This window comes from Pinus tabuliformis, chromosome 7 (assembly GCF_031772625.1).
Source record: "Pinus tabuliformis cultivar Carrire ecotype Pingquan chromosome 7, CPIR1, whole genome shotgun sequence".
Lineage (NCBI taxonomy): Eukaryota > Viridiplantae > Streptophyta > Pinopsida > Pinales > Pinaceae > Pinus > Pinus tabuliformis.
The window spans coordinates 909,741,842-909,759,875 of record NC_142293.1 but is presented as its reverse complement, the minus strand read 5'-3'; the positions used below and the strand labels follow the sequence as shown (position 1 = coordinate 909,759,875).

Genomic DNA, 18,034 nt, shown 5'->3' with positions numbered 1-18,034 from the left:
ATTGGTTGTTATAAACTAAGAGTTCATTTCCCAATCAATTACGAAATGCTATAGTTCTTCGCTATTCCCCATTCGGAAGTAATTCGTTGAGATTATGCACTTTTCTATCTCCAAAGTGCAGCTGGTTGGGCCCAGCCATATTATTCGAATATACAACTCGCACACACTCCCTTTCCAAAATAGATCAGTACACTAAGCACCACACTTGAATTTATTATATTTGTTTCTAAAATATTGGTATTTGATCCGAAACCCCCAGCGGAAGGCCAATAACTCAAGGAAATGAAAGGATCAATTACATTTTTCATACGCTCTCCCCTCATAGATAAGGATATGTTCTACAGAATTTTGTTATTTTCTTATTTGATCCTATCTAGTTCTGGATAATAATATTTGGGATACTTAACTTAGTCCCAGGTCTTTTATAAGGATAAAAAGAATTTGCTTGCCCTATCCACTCCCTTCCCTGCCGCACGCGTCATGAATCTTTCCGACCGAAGTATAGTTATAGGAAGAATAATTCATTTGCTAATTATTCAGATCAGCCTCTCCTGCAGTTTAACAAGTAAATTATTGGAGAAATACTAATGTAATGACGAGGTGTAGGGATCTTTTTTTTTCAGGATTAAACAAAGGGATTCGCAAATAGAAGCGCTAGGGCCACAACTAGTCCATAAATAGTTAAAGCTTCCATAAAAGCTAAACTTAGCAGTAAGGTACCTCGTATTTTACCTTCTGCTTCTGGTTGTCTCGCAATACCTTCTACAGCTTGGCCCGCAGCAGTGCCCTGGCCAACGCCAGGTCCAATGGAAGCAAGCCCTACAGATAATCCAGCAGCAATAACGGAAGCAGCAGAAATTAAGGGATCCATGGTAATCTCCTCTTACTAAGGTTGGGAAATAGTTGATAATACGACAGTTTCATCTATTGAGTGTTCACCAATGGTAAAATTATGGAACGATTTCTTCCGAACAACTAAGAACAAAAATATTTATTGATGATATCAAAGTGATAATATCAACGAATAGGGTATCCCTTATGCAAATATTTCATCATAAAAAGATTTATTCTTCATAATATTCAAAATAAAGATTCCATTTTATTGGGCATATGAATTCTTATAACGGAGAGAGAATAGACTGCGTAAGAGCCTATAAGTCATTATATATCACATCTATAGATGTGATATTAATCCATATAATCTATAAGGCTTATAATCAATATAAATGGATTAATATATGAAACGAACTATATACAAAGTAAACACGTTCGAAAAAATCCTCCCCTTAATGGGAACAAAAATTTAATCGTTCTACGCCGGTACATTCTTTACTCAAACAACTCCGATTAGTGAACCTGTTCGATCCTATTATCATATTTCTATACAAATGGACCAATCGGATCCACTCTATCTGGAGATCTAATGGACAGAAGTAGTTAACTGATCTTAAATCTTGTTACCAAGCTCTTTTTACTAAGAAATCTGATTTGCTTCTACCATACATATCAAGTCATGCGTTGGTACGATACTTAGAAAATATTCTGTCTGATTGGACAGTGATTTAATGATGACCCTCCATGGATTCACCTATATAAGCTGCAGCTAGAGTTGCAAAGATCAGAGCTTGAATACCGCTCGTAAATAATCCCAGGAACATTACAGGTATAGGAACTATTAAAGGTACCAGAGAAACAAGAACAGCAACTACCAATTCGTCAGCTAATATATTTCCAAAAAGTCGAAAACTAAGTGATAAAGGTTTTGTAAAATCTTCTAAGATGTTAATTGGTAAAAGTATTGGGGTTGGTTGAATATATTTACCAAAATAACCTAACCCCTTCTTTGTAAGACCTGCATAGAAATATGCTACTGACGTAAGTAAAGCTAGAGCAACCGTAGTATTAATATCATTTGTAGGTGCGGCTAACTCCCCCTGAGGTAATTTTAGAATTCCCCAAGGAAGAAGAGCACCTGACCAGTTAGAAACAAAGATAAATAGAAACATAGTTCCAATAAAGGGAACCCAGGGACCATATTCTTCCTCCCCAATCTGAGTTCTGGTCAAGTCCCGAAAAAATTCGAGAATATATTCAACAAAATTTTGACCACCGGTAGGAATGGTTTGTGGATCTCGAACAGCTATGGTAGCTGAACCTAATAAGACAGCAATTACAACCCAAGAAGTTAGAAGTACCTGTCCATGAACTTGAAACCCCCCTATTTGCCAATAAAAATGTTGACCCACCTCCACACCGGATATCTCATAAATATGATTCAGTGTGCTAATAGGAGATCGTACGATATCCATATCCATATTACCCCCTTGTAAAGATGAACTTAAAGAAGAAAATAAATTATTTTTGTCAAATGAGAGATTCCTCAATTATTTCACTCTCATCAGAATTTTTGATGTCACGAGATAATAAAAAGGGTATTCCATTAAGAATATTTTTCAATTTGGAGCAGCCAACCAAATCAATAAATGAAATTCCCTCTTACGAGATCTTGGATGGAATAGCAACCAACTCAGTAAATCCTCAGGTCCTCCCCCCCCTTTTTTTTATTTTTTTTATTACTTTCTATTAGCCCTTCATATAGCTATAATGACCTTAATGCCCTTCCTTCGCAAATTGCTGACGTTAATCTGTTCAGGATCAATTGGATTAAAGCTATACCATCATCATTGGCTGGAATTGGGATATCCACGAGATCTGGATCACAATCTGTATCAACCAAGCAAATTGTCGGAATACCCAAAGTTCTACATTCCCCAAGAGCAATGGATTCTTCTCGTTGATTGGTAATTATAGCAATATCGGGTAAGCTTGTCATATATCTAATCCCACCTAGATATTTCTGCAATTGGTCTAATTGTCTCTTGAGCATAGCTGCTTCTTTTTTTGGAAGTTGATTGAATCGTCCCGTATCTTGTTCTTTTTTTAAATCCTTGAACTTCTGAAGTCTCGTCTCTGTAGTAGACCAATTAGTTAACATACCACCAAGCCATTTTCTATTTACATAATGACATCGAGCTTCTGTAGCAGCTGATGCTACTAAATCAGTTGCTTGATATTTCGTACCGACTATCAGGAATTGTTTTCCTCTACCTGCTATATCAAACAGCAAATCACAAGCTTCTGATAAAGAACGAGCAGTTTTAGCCAGATTTATAATATGAGTATCTTTACGCTCTGTAAAAATGTAAGGTGCCATCTTAGGGTTCCATTTCCTAGTTTTATGCCCTAAATGAACTCTTGCTTCCATCATCTCTTCCAAATCAATGTTCCAATATCTTCTGCTCATTCTCGTTCGCTTTCCTCCCCAAAATAGCGAAATAAAATGTATCGTAATATCTAATTATTCCAACGGAATCAATTACATCTCAAAGATTGCCTGTCTGTCTAGTACGTGATAGAAACGTTCTCACTCATAGAATATTTGATATTCTTCCTATTATAGAAGAGATATTCATGAACATAACAAGAAATCTATTTCTCAAGACTATTTCTCAAGACTATTTTAATTGCTGTTTTAATATATTGTGATATTTGTAAGAATTGTCTTGAAAGGAAAAAAAATCTACTTTGTCATGATGAAATAAAATGTCCTTCACTTTGTTGCTAAATAGATTCCTATTCCCTATTCTTGGATCTATTCCGTTTCGTTTCCCTGGTAACGAGTGGGACCGAATAATTCGACCGGAGTAGTTGCGGAGCCATACCACATGGTCCCAGCAACAATGAAAGCTGCAAAAAACACAGCAGCAATACTGCTGGATAGGACCGTTTCAATATTCCCCATGCGTAATCCTACGTATAAACGTTGGGGAGGACGAACACTGAGATGGAATAGACCTGCTAATATACCCAAAATACCCGCTGCTATATGATGAGAAGCTATTCCTCCTGGAACAAAAGGATCAAAACCTTCAGCTCCCCATGCTGGATCCACTGGTTGTATTTTTCCAGTTAGTCCATAAGGATCAGACACCCATATCCCAGGACCATACAAACCCGTTACATGAAATGCTCCAAATCCGAAACAAGCTACTCCTGAGAGGAATAAATGAATTCCAAATACTTTGGCAAATCTAAACAACGTTTTCCCGTACGTTCATCACAGAATATGTCCAGATCCCAATATACCCAATGCCAGATAGCTGCCAAAAAGCACAGGCCAGAAAACACGATATGTGCCACGGCCACACCTTCATAACTCCAAATACCGGGATTAATTACAGTTTCTCCGGTGATGTTCCATCCACTCCATGAATCCTTTATTCCCAAACGAGTCATAAAAGGTATAACGAACATACCTTGTCTCCACATTGGATCAAGAACAGGATCGGATGGATCAAAAACTGCTAATTCGTACAGAGTCATTGAACCAGCCCAACCAGCAACTAGAGCTGTATGCATTATATGTACAGAAATTAACCGTCCAGGATCATTCAATACGACGGTATGAACGCGATACCAAGGCAAACCCATGCAAACACCCCTTTATCGGAAAAAGTAGACACTATGTAACTTTCTCACATTGGATTGGAAGAGATCATGTTATCGAGCTAGACCCGGATCATCTCGAAAGTGAACATCTATTCACTTGGACATTGCTAATGATGGAACAGGTTTGAAACAATTTTGTTCATACATAATAGCAGGGAGAGACAAAGATATTTTATCGTTTGTATGTACCAATACACAATGTAGGGATTGGTCCCATTTATATTGATAAAAAAAGAGGAAAGAAACGAGATATTCTAATCCTTCCATTCGTTCATGAACGATACCTTTGCAATTTATGGACTAAGTCAGATATAATTTTTGATGAAAAAATATCATTTTTCTACTAAAGAGTGGAGCTATAATGAGGTAAGCTCGTCTAGGTCCAGATCTTGGTACCGGTCCAATAAAAAAAAAAAAGAGAATAGCTCGGCTGTATATAGCCGAGCTACAAGGATCCAGTTGGAAAAAGAGTATTTGAAAAGACTCCTATCCCGCCGATATGGGAGATAGATGTAATGAAATTGAATCGATTTTTCTTCCATCTGGTTTGATCTATTGTTTCAGTTAAGAGGAGTCATGGAAAGGACAGGTTCGAAATCACGATCAATCCCTTTCTCAAATCCTGCTGCAGCTGCACGAGCCCTTCCCGCATGCCACAAATGACCTACGAAGAAGAAAAATCCTAGAACGAAATGGGAGGTGGATAACCAACTTCGGGGAGAGACATAATTCACCGCATTGATTTCGGTAGCTACACCACCCACAGAATTTAAAGAACCTAAAGGAGCATGATTCATATATTCTGCTGAACGTCGTTCCTGCCAAGGCTGTATGTCTTTTCTCAACTTGCTCAGATCCAAACCATTAGGGCCCCTTAGGGGTTCCAACCAAGGAGCACGGAGATCCCAAAAACGCATCGTTTCCCCTCCAAAGATAATTTCTCCAGTCGGAGAACGCATAAGGTATTTACCTAAACCAGTAGGTCCTTGGGCAGACCCCACACTAGCTCCAAGACGTTGGTCTCTAACTAAAAAAGTAAACGCTTGAGCTTGAGAGGCTTCTGGGCCGGTGGGCCCATAAAATTCACTGGGATAAACGGTATTGTTGAACCAAACAAAACAACAAGCAATAAAACCAAAGAGGGATAGAGCCGCTAAACTATAGGACAAATAAGCTTCTCCGGACCATACGAATGCACGGCGAGCCCATGCAAAAGGTTTGGTTAAGATATGCCAGATACCACCGAAGATACAAATGGAACCTAACCATACATGTCCTCCAATTACATCTTCTAGATTGTCCACGCTAACGATCCATCCTTCTCCTCCGAAAGGAGATTTCAGTAAATAACCAAATATAGCACTTGGGTTAAGTGTCGGGTTCGTAATTATTTTCACAGAAGGGGGTAATATGATATCTTGAGCAGTTACATTTCTGGGTCCAACAATATAAATAGAAGCTTCTCGGATTCCGTACGAGTCACTCGACGGTAGAGTAACGCCTTACCATGGCGTTACTCTACCGTCGAATTATTCGGTCCCACTGTAGAGTGTTTCAATTTGGAACGAAGATTCAATATTACTGGATCCTTATGGAACAGAATATATTACCATGCATGATATGGAAGGAACGCAATAATTGATTCTTAAGCATTACCATTATAGCCCACTTCTCCCCCATACTACGAGTGAAAGGGAAAATGTAAAAACTACCATTAAAGCAGCCCAAGTTATACCGACTATATCCATACGGATCATGTTCTCTAAAAAATAATGATTTCATCATCGAGATGATAAGGGAACTATTAACCATAGTGCAAAGTTGAAGTTGAAATGACCACCTTTGCATTCTGAACGTTACTGACGTTCGAGCTGATATGAGAGATCAATAAATCCATTTGTTCATTGACCAACAAGTTACTATAACTAACTCGAGGGTCGTACATTCACGACGGAATCGGGATCAAATGTACGTAACTCACTATCTATATTGGTAATATGTACCAATATGTCTCCAGAGGTTCTGTAATGGAAATACAGACTTTTCCTTCCATTTACTTACCTCAACAAGGCGACACCCGGATTCGAACTGGGGATGGAGGATTTGCAGTCCTCTGCCTTACCGCTTGGCTATGTCGCCGAGATATGGGAATCCCATGGACAGATCGAATCTTTTGTCCTTTCAAGTCATTCGTCCGTCCTTTAAGTATAGTATGAGATGTATGCTAAAGTCAACCATAAAGGAAATGGATCTAATTTGTTCTCCGTCTTTCTTTCGATCTGACTATTTTCATTAGGAAATTTTCTAAGTGAGATTAACATTTAAGAATGGTTTGATTCATTCGTTCATAGCTCCATTTCACGTGGTTGGAAGAAAGTATCAAAGTACCTCTTCCTTATCCTTTTTTTTTTTATTGGAAGTATATCTGGATACGGGTAGTATTTCATGGGATATAGTGAAGACTGAATATACATCCGAATCTTTTTTGTCGGATTGATCCATATAGATCAATCGGGAATAATTTAATAGATTTTTCTACAGATGGGAAACTTCCAATGCGATTAGATGAAAATGAGGGAGCGTTTACAATCCCTGAATTTGGTAAGATACAATTTGAAGGATTTTGTCGTTTTATCGATCAGGGCTTGATGGAAGAACTTCATAATTTTCCAAAAATTGAGGATATAGATAAAGAAATTGAATTCAGGCTTTTTGGTAATGAATATGAATTAGCAGAACCTTTCATCAAAGAGAGAGATGCTGTATATCAGTCCCTTACATATTACTCTGAATTATATGTACCAGCAAGATCGATTCGGAGGAATAGTAGGAAGATACAGAAACAAACTGTATTTCTCGGAAATATTCCTTTAATGAATTCCCATGGAACATTTGTAGTAAATGGGATTTACAGAGTCGTAGTTAATCAAATATTAATAAGTCCTGGTATTTATTACCGTTCGGAATTAGACCATAATAGAATTAATTATATATATACTGGCACTCTGATTTCAGATTGGGGAAGAAGATCAAAATTAGAGATCGATGTGGGAGAAAGGATATGGGCTCGTGTAAGCAGAAAACAAAAAATATCTATTCCAGTTCTATTATCAGCTATGGGTTTAAATCTCGAAGAGATTCTGGACAATACTCGCTATCCCGAAAGATTTTTATTTTTATTGAAGAAGAAGGAGAGGTGGGAGCGGGAGGAATATCTATGGTCGAGGGAAAAAGCCATTCTGGAGTTTTATAAAAAACTCTACTGTATAAGTGGCGATTTGGTATTTTCCGAGTCTCTATGTAAAGAATTGCAAGAAAAATTTTTCCGAAAAAGATGTGAATTGGGAAAGATTGGTCGACGAAATCTGAACCAAAAACTGAACCTTGATATACCCGAGAACGAGATTTTTTCATTACCACAAGATGTATTGGCTGCTGTGGATTACCTTATCGGGGTTAAATTTGGAATGGGTACACTCGATGATATAGATCACCTCAGAAATCGACGGATTCGTTCTGTAGCAGATTTATTACAGAATCAATTTAGATTAGCTCTAGGTCGTTTAGAAGATGCAGTTAAAAGAACTATACACAGAGCAACCAAGCGCAGATCAACTCCTCAGAACTTGGTCACTTCAACTCTATTAAAAAACACTTTTCAAGATTTTTTTGGTTCACACCCCTTATCCCAATTTTTGGATCAAACTAATCCATTGACGGAAATAGCTCATGGGCGAAAATTGAGCCATTTAGGTCCTGGGGGCTTAACAGGGCGAACTGCTAGTTTTCAGACACGGGATATTCATCCCAGTTATTATGGGCGTATTTGTCCAATCGATACGTCCGAAGGAATGAATGCTGGACTTGTTGCATCATTATCTATTCATGCAAAGATTGGTGATTGTGGTTCTTTACAAAGTCCATTCTATAAGATCTCCGAGAGATCGAGAGAAGAACATATGGTTTATCTACTACCGGGAGAAGATGAGGATGAAAACTATCGGATAGCTACGGGAAATTCTTTGGCGTTAAATCAAGGAATTCAAGAGGAACAAATTACTCCAGCTCGATACCGACAAGAATTTATAGTTATTGCATGGGAACAAATCCATTTCAGAAGTATTTTTCCTTTCCAATATTTTTCCGTTGGAGTTTCCCTTATTCCTTTTCTCGAACATAATGATGCGAATCGCGCTCTAATGGGTTCTAATATGCAGCGTCAAGCAGTTCCACTTTTTCGACCCGAGAAGTGCATTGCCGGAACTGGGTTGGAAGGTCAAGCAGCTCTAGATTCAGGAAGTGTAGCTATAGCTACACAAGAGGGAAGGATCGAGTATATCGATGCTGTAAATATAACTTCATCGGTTAATGGAGACACTGTACGAACAGAATCGGTTATATATCAACGTTCTAATACCAATACTTGTACGCATCAAAAACCTAAAATTCATCAAGGGGAATGTGTAAAGAAGGGACAAATTCTGGCGGATGGTGCGACTACGGTAGGCGGAGAACTATCTTTGGGAAAAAACGTTTTAGTAGCTTATATGCCATGGGAAGGATACAATTTCGAAGACGCAATACTCATTAGTGAACGTCTGGTATATGAAGATATTTATACCTCTTTCCATATCGTAAGATACAGGATTGAAATCTGTATGACGAGCCAGGGTCCTGAAAGAATCACTAGAGAAATACCTCATTTAGATGCTCATTCACTTCGTCATTTGGACGAAAATGGTCTTGTAATGCTAGGATCTTGGATAGAAACAGGTGATGTTTTGGTAGGTAAATTAACGCCTCAAACAATAGAAGAATCATTATGTACCCCAGAAGGAAGATTATTACAAACCATATTTGGTATTGAGGTATCCACTGCGAGAGAAAATTGTCTCAGAGCACCTATAGGTGGAAGGGGTCGAGTTATCGACGTGAGATGGATCAATAGAGTAGATGATTCCGGTGATAATGCGGAAACAGTACACGTATATATATCACAAAAACGTAAGATACAAGTGGGTGATAAAGTAGCTGGAAGGCATGGTAATAAAGGTATTATTTCAATAGTTTTGCCCAGACAAGATATGCCCTATTTGCAAAATGGAATACCAGTTGATATGGTATTGAATCCATTAGGGGTACCTTCACGAATGAATGTAGGACAGATCTTTGAATGTTTGCCCGGTTTAGCAGGAAACCCGATGAACAAACATTATAGAATAACACCTTTTGACGAAAAATACGAGCGAGAAGCTTCGAGAAAACTAGTGTTTCCTGAACTTTACAAAGCTAGTGAGCAAACAGCTAATCCATGGGTATTCGAACCAGATCATCCTGGAAAACATAGATTAATTGATGGAAGAACAGGAGATGTTTTTGAACAACCTGTTACAATAGGAAAAGCTTATATGTCGAAATTGAGTCATCAAGTTGATGAGAAAATACATGCACGTTCGAGTGGACCTTATGCACGGGTTACACAACAACCTCTTAGAGGAAAATCCAAACGAGGGGGGCAACGAATAGGAGAAATGGAAGTTTGGGCTCTAGAAGGTTTTGGTGTTGCTTATATTTTACAAGAGATGCTTACTCTCAAATCTGACCATATTAGAACTCGTAATGAAGTACTTGGTGCCATTATCACTGGAGGGCCAATACCTAAACCTGACACTGCTCCAGAATCTTTTCGATTGCTCATTCGAGAATTACGATCTTTAGCTCTAGAATTGAATCATGCTATTATATCTGAGAAAAACTTTCAGATAGATAGAGAGGAAGTTTGATCACAATAAATTGAGATCTTTTATGATTGACCAGAATAAACATCAACAACTTCGAATTGGATTAGCTTCTCCCGAACAGATTTGTGCTTGGTCCGAAAAAATTTTACCTAATGGTGAGATAGTTGGACAGGTGACTAAACCTCATACTCTACATTATGAAACTAATAAACCAGAAAGAGATGGATCGTTTTGTGAAAGAATCTTTGGACCTATCAAAAGTAGAGTTTGTTCTTGTGGAAATTCTCCAGGGATTGGAAATGAGAAGATAGATGCAAAATTTTGCACACAATGTGGAGTTGAATTCGTTGATTCTCGAATTCGAAGATATCAAATGGGATACATTAAACTGGCATGTCCGGTGGTTCACGTATGGTATTTGAAACGCCTTCCCAGTTATATTGCGAATCTATTAGCTAAAACTCGGAAAGAATTAGAAGGTCCAGTATACTGCGATGTGTGACTTGATCACAAGTTCCGATCATACAGATCCGTAATCAGGAACTGTCATCCTATTAAATCTCATTGGGATGCCTTTAGCTCTGACATGACCCTCCAGAGGAGTAGCATGAAGCTCAGAATTATAAGCATCTTTTCAAGATGCTGAGAAAGAGGAATTAGTCCAGGGTTTAGATATTATTTATCAAATTGCTAATTGAACTTCGTGAAAACACTTCTTTCAGATAATGGAATTTGAATTTCATTCTCTTTTATTTGGGTTAGCCCTGAATAGAGGTATTCCGGACCGAAGATATGGCTATAGGAGTCTATTCATCGCACATATGCTTTGATCAATAGTATTGTAACCATCGAAGTAAAGCAAAGCAAGCAGGAACCTAAAGGATCAAATGGAACGAGATAAAGACAAGTAAATCCCTAATTGAAGGTCTTTCAAGAAGAAAAGGATTGTTCGAAAGGGAGGAGACTGCTCAATAATTCCATATCTATGTTGTAGAATCATAACATAAAGGAATACTCAATTTCACTTGGAACTTGAGCAGAGAGTAGCGATCTCTCTTCAGAGCGAAAAAGAGTTTTTGCATCTTTTTTTTTAGTTACTTGAGCCGGATGAGAGGAAACTTTCACGTCCGATCCTGAAGGGGGGGAAATCTTAGAATAACCTATCCAAATCTTTTTCTTGCTAGGCCCATAGCTAACAAACCAACTTTATTGAGATCACGGGGTACATTCGATTATGAGATTCAATCCTGGAGAGAGATTATTCCTCATTACCTCTCTGCTCGTCCTTATTACCTCTTTCCTCGGGGTTCTGGAACATTTAAAGAGAGAGAAATAGCTACTGGGGGAGATGCTATCGGGAAACAACTAATGGGTCTGGATCTGCAAATGATTATAGATCGTTCACATATGGAATGGAAGAACTTGGTGGAATTGAAATGGAATAGATTGGAAGAGAACCAAGAATCTACTGTGGATAGATGGGAGGATGAAAAAATTAGAAGAAGAAAGGATTTTCTGGTTGGACGCATGAAATTGGCTAAACATTTTCTCCGAACAAATATAGAACCAAAATGGATGGTCTTATGCCTATTACCAGTTCTTCCTCCCGAACCGAGGCCAATCGTTCAATTAGGTGAAGGTGGACTTATTACCTCGTCAGATCTAAATGAACTTTATCGAAGAGTTATCAATCGGAATAATACTCTTACAAATTTATTAGCAAGAAGTGGATCTGAGTCATTTGTTATTTATCAAACAAAATTGATCCAGGAAGCCGTAGATGCACTTCTCGATAATGGTATCTGCAGACAACCAATGAGAGACAGTCATAATAGGCCTTATAAATCGTTCTCAGATGTGATCGAAGGCAAAGAGGGAAGATTTCGTGAAAATTTACTAGGCAAACGAGTTGATTATTCAGGTCGTTCCGTTATTGTGGTGGGTCCCTTTCTATCATTGTACCAATGTGGATTACCCTCAGAAATAGCAATAGAGCTTTTTCAAGCATTTTTAATTCGTAGTCTCATCGGACGACATATTGCTCCCAACCTAAGAACTGCTAAAAGTATGATTCGAGATAAGGGACCCATTGTATGGGAAGTACTTCAAGAGGTTATGCAAGGACATCCCATATTGTTGAATCGAGCACCTACCTTACACAAATTGGGAATACAAGCGTTTCAACCTATTTTAGTAGAAGGACGTGCCATTCGTTTACATCCATCGGTTTGTGGGGGATTTAATGCAGACTTCGACGGAGATCAGATGGCTGTCCATGTACCTTTATCTCTGGAAGCTAGAGCAGAAGCTCGTTTACTCATGTTTTCTGAGACAAATCTTTTGTCTCCAGCTATCGGGGATCCTATTTCTATACCGACTCAGGATATGCTTCTTGGACTTTATATATCAACGGTCCAAAATAGTCAAGGTATTTATGGGAATAGGTACCATCCGTATCACTCGGAAAATAAAAGCTTTTCTTGTAAGAAACCTTCCTTTTATAGTTATGATGATGTGCTCAGAGCTTACCGACAGAAACGAATTGACTTATACAGCCCCTTATGGCTCCGGTGGGGGAAGTGGATTTACGTATCATTACCTCAGTAAACCAAGAAGCCCCTATCGAAGTTCAATACGAATCTTTGGGTACTTTCCACGAAATCCATGAACATTATCGAATAAGAAAAGGTAGAATGGGAGAAATCCTTAATATATACATTCGAACAACTGTTGGTCGTACTCGTTTCAATCGAGAAATGGAAGAAGCCATACAAGGGTTTGCCTGTTCTGAACACCCAAATAAATCACTACCAGCTCTCAGGATCTAATGTTATTGATCTTATGATTTTTTCATTAGTGCAGATATAGAGATCGAGGAAGCCTTCGAATAACCGGCTTGAACCCATTGCTTAATCCTGCTCATGAAAATATGGAGATTTTTCCTTATGAAGGAACGAACTAGATTGCCCTTTGATAATTTGCCCTTTTATAATAAAGTGATGGATAAAACTGCCATTAAAAAGCTTATTAGCAGATTAATAGATCACTTCGGAATGACATATACATCACATATCTTGGATCAACTCAAGACTTCGGGTTTTCAACAAGCTACTGATACAGCTATTTCATTAGGAATTGATGATCTTTTAACAGCGCCTTCCAAAGGATGGCTCGTCCAAGATGCGGAGCAACAAGGTTCTGTTTCAGAGAAACAGAATCATTATGGGAATGTACACGCAGTGGAAAAATTACGTCAATCGATTGAGATATGGTATGCTACCAGTGAATATTTGAGAAAAGAAATGAATCCGAATTTTAGCATGACTGATCCCTTAAATCCAGTACATGTGGGAGCGTTACTCTACCGCTGAGTGACTCGTACGGAATCCGAGAAGCTTCTATTTATATTGTTGGACCCAGAAATGTAACTGCTCAAGATATCATATTACCCCCTTCTGTGAAAATAATTGATACTACACAACATATAGCTAGACTTACTAAATCAATTACTTCTGATATCAGATTACAAATTGAAAAAAATCGCGGATATATTATACATAGTCCAAATAATTATCAGGACGGAATTTTTCCTATAGATGCTGTTTTTATGCCTGTTCGCGATGCGAATTATAGTATTCATTCCTATGGGAGCGGAAATGAAATACGAGAAGTCCTTTTCCTGGAAATATGGACGAATGGGGGGTTAACTCCTAGGGAGGCACTTTACGAAGCTTCTCGAAATTTGATCGACTTATTTATTCCCTTCCTGCATGGAGAGGAACAGAACATCGATGGAATGAACAATAAAAAAGGGTCTAATATGCTTCCCTTCCCCCTTTCGCACGTATTGACTGATACGGGGGAAACGAAAGAAAAAATAGCATTTCAACTTATTTTCATTGACCAATTAGAGTTACCCCCCAAAACCTATAACTCCCTCAGAAGAGCCAATATACATACATTATTGGACCTCTTAAATTACAGTCGAGAAGATCTAATGAGAATTGAACACTTCGGGAAGGAATCTGTCGAACAGGTATTGGAAGTTCTACAAAAACTTTTTGCAATTGATCCACCCAGGAATTAGTTTCGGGTTCATAAAATGGTTGGTTTCATTTCATCTCTTCATTTCCTTTACCCAAGTTCTTTTGGAGAGTCTTGAGAATCTTTGACATATCTCTCTTTCGTGGAATATTCGAAAGAAATATCTGACAAGATGGGTATATCTAGGGAGATATAATTTGTCTTAAAGCAACTACTCCCTAGATATATGAATAAAAAAATTGAAATATTTTTATATTCGACAGTTGGATCAAATTGGATTGGAAAAGACCTAAAGTTAAAGATTCATCAATAGGCAACGCTGCCCCAATACCTAACCAAAGGGCTACTGCAGTACCGATCAAGGATACTGTTGTAGCTACTGGACGACGAAATGGATTCTGAAATTGATTCACATTCTCTAGAAAAGGCACCGTCAATGATCCCGCGGGTACTGAGCCCATTAAAAGGACACCTAATAATTTGTTAGGTACTGTACGAAGTATTTGGAATACAGGGAAAAAATACCATTCGGGCAATATCTCCAAAGGAGTTGCAAATGGATTTGCTGGTTCACCAATCATTGATGGTTCTAGAACCGCTAAACCTATTGTACATGCAATAGTACCTAAAATTACTACTGGAAAAATATATGAAAGATCATTGGGCCAAGCGGGCTCTCCATAATAATTATGTCCCATACCTTTAGCTAATTTAGCCCTTAATACAGGATCATTTAGGTCAGGTTTCTTTGTTATTGGGATAAGTAGATCTTTATGGATCTATCCCCCGAAAGAACCGGACATGCCAATTTTTATCATCCGGCTCGAACAATAACTGGAGGAAGTATATATCACTTATTTTTTCCCGTGATGGAAGACGAATTGGAAAAATAGGAACTAATAATGTCTATGATCATCCATCATTGGTCATTTTATTATTCCAGTTAAATGCTCATGACCCAAGTAAGCTCACAAATTCGATCATGATCGATATGCCTTTTGGACCATCTTAGTCCTTGTAATTTGTGTTTATCACCACGAATAGACCTCAAAAGTTTTTTAGCATACAAGGTATTGACTTGTTATTGATCCGGCCTCTCTCCTTCCTTAGATCCCTTCTTTCACTCCAATAGTTTTCCCATCGAAATGGATGCAAGGGAAATGGATGCATTTTCACACTATGAAAAGGAGAAGTAAAGTCATATAGTCCAATTATTGAATATATGAAAATATTGTCCCATTGTCCGGATCTCACGGAGCCCTTCCTGATTCGGATTCGATCATAGAAAGAATTCTCTTGGAACGGAACAAACTGACCAATGCCTTTCCACCCAGGTGCTAAACTTCCTATTTCTGATAAGGAAATTGGGACAGAGACACATTTTATCAGAAATATTTATGTGGTAGATCGGAGAAAGTATCTGCATGGCCTAATCAATAGTTCAAGTCACACACTCCCATAATCCATCTTCTCCGTCTGAGAATCTACTCCAATTATTTGTTTGTATTGGATGAATAATACTCCAAAATCGAAAGGAGAAATCCGAGGACCGTATTTTCTATGGATATTTCCATTTTTGAATAATAAATATTCCTGGCGATGATATATTACTGTCGTTATTCGGAACGATAAGTTATGAATAGTTATTTTCAATCTATCTTTCCTCTCTATAAAGGACCTGGAATACCCTGCTTACGGATCATTAGAAAGTGCATTGGCATAAATACAGCAGTAAGAAGGGGTAATATGAAAGTGTGTAAACTATAAAAACGAGTCAAGGTAGATTGACCCACACTAACACTTCCGCGTAATAATTCTACCAGAGGAGATCCTATTACAGGAATAGCCTCAGGCACACCAGTCACAATTTTCACTGCCCAATAACCAATTTGATCCCAGGGCAAAGAATAACCAGTTACACCGAAGGATACGTTCAACACAGCCAAAATTACACCTGTGACCCAAGTTAATTCATGGGGTTTTTTGAATCCACCTGTGAGATAAACACGGAATACGTGCAGGATAATCATTAGAACCATCATACTTGCCGACCATCGATGAATTGATCGGATTAACCAACCAAAGTTAACTTCGGTCATTAGGTATTGAACAGAGGCAAAAGCTTCTGTAACGGTCGGACGATAGTAAAAAGTCATAGCAAAACCAGTAGCTACTTGTACTAAAAAACAAGTAAGTGTGATCCCCCCTAGACAATAAAATATATTGACATGAGGAGGAACATATTTACTGGTGATATCATCCGCAATCGCCTGAATCTCGAGGATCATAAATTGTTAATAAGAAGGGGGTGAAAAGCAATTCTCTCCTTCGCCGCGATAAGAAACTGTATCACTGTCACTTCCGTTACAAGGAACTCGATTTGATCCTTTTTCCTGATAAGGAAACTCAACGTTCATTTTTTTCTTTTTATTTATTTACAAGGAAGACCGTAAAACGTAAAACCAAAATAGTTCACTCAGAACACCTTTTAAGAGATTACGTGGAACGATCAGATCAAATAAACCATGACCAAATAAATGCTCAGTCACCTGAAAATCTTCAATCAATTTCTGACCTAATGTCTGTTCGATTACTCTTTTACCTGCAAATGCAATGTACGTTTTAGGTTCGGCAATAATAATATCTCCCAACATGCCAAAACTAGCAGTCACTCCACCAGTTGTCGGTGACGTCAGAATCGATATATATAACAACTTTTTCTCCTTCTGATGAATATATAATGCAGAAGCTATTTTAGCCATTTGCATTAAATTAAAACTTCCTTCTTGCATACGTGCTCCTCCGGAAGCACACACCATAATTAATGGAAGAGATTCCGCGGTAGCGCGCTCGATCAGACGGGTTATTTTCTCACCTACTACAGAGCCCATACTACCTCCCATGAACTGAAAATCCATAACTCCGAGTGCGATAGTAAGACCATTTAATTGACCTATGCCTGTTTGAATAGCATCAGTTAAACCTGTCTCTATTTGATAGAAAGTGATATGATCCTTATAAGATTCATCCTCAGAATTAAGATTATCAGAATGAGAAGGTTCATTCTCAGAATAAAATTGAAGAACATCTAGAGTGTACATGTCTTCATCCATAGGACGCCAAGTGTCACGATCAATTGGAAGTTCTATTCTATCTGAACTATTCATTTGCAGATAATATCCACATTCTTTACAAACACTTTGATTCTCTCTCAAGAATCTGAGATATAGTAAGTTCTCGCAATTATCGCATTGAGCCCATAACTTCTTAATTTTAGCGTAATCAATACTTTTATTCTTGTTTTTCTCCGTCTCATTGGCATCCTTACTATCCCTTTCGACCGAATTTTTTAGTAATGCAGTTATTTTACGCTTGTCTTCGAACCACTCCTTTATAGACATAGAGTTTTCCTTCCATATAAAGGTGAAAATTGTTACTTTTCCTATCTTATTTTGTATGAAGAGAAGTCGTATAAGTATAAATACAATGATGAAAATTATTAATCAATAGTGGAATGAATCATTGAGAAATCATTTCCATTCATTATTGATTAGGAATCTGAAGTATCGATCCGGGATTATGATAGAATACTTTATTCTATTATAAAGAAAGATTCTCTCCTATACCGCGATGGAAAGGAATTTTCATTTAAAATACAACATCTTTTGGGCTAGAAGGGATTTGAACCCTTGACTTCACGGTCCGGAACCATGAGCTCTGATCCGCTGAGCTACCAACCC

General features: G+C 38.0%; 2 non-coding genes across 2 annotated transcripts; both read right to left on the bottom strand.

Moving 5' to 3' along the window:
- Positions 1-6,577: 6,577 nt before the first annotated feature.
- TRNAC-GCA (transfer RNA cysteine (anticodon GCA)) lies at positions 6,578-6,648 on the bottom strand. Its single transcript has one exon. It is a non-coding gene; the product is annotated as a tRNA-Cys (tRNA).
- An 11,312-nt stretch (positions 6,649-17,960) lies between these two features.
- Positions 17,961-18,034, bottom strand: TRNAR-CCG (transfer RNA arginine (anticodon CCG)). Its single transcript has one exon. It is a non-coding gene; the product is annotated as a tRNA-Arg (tRNA).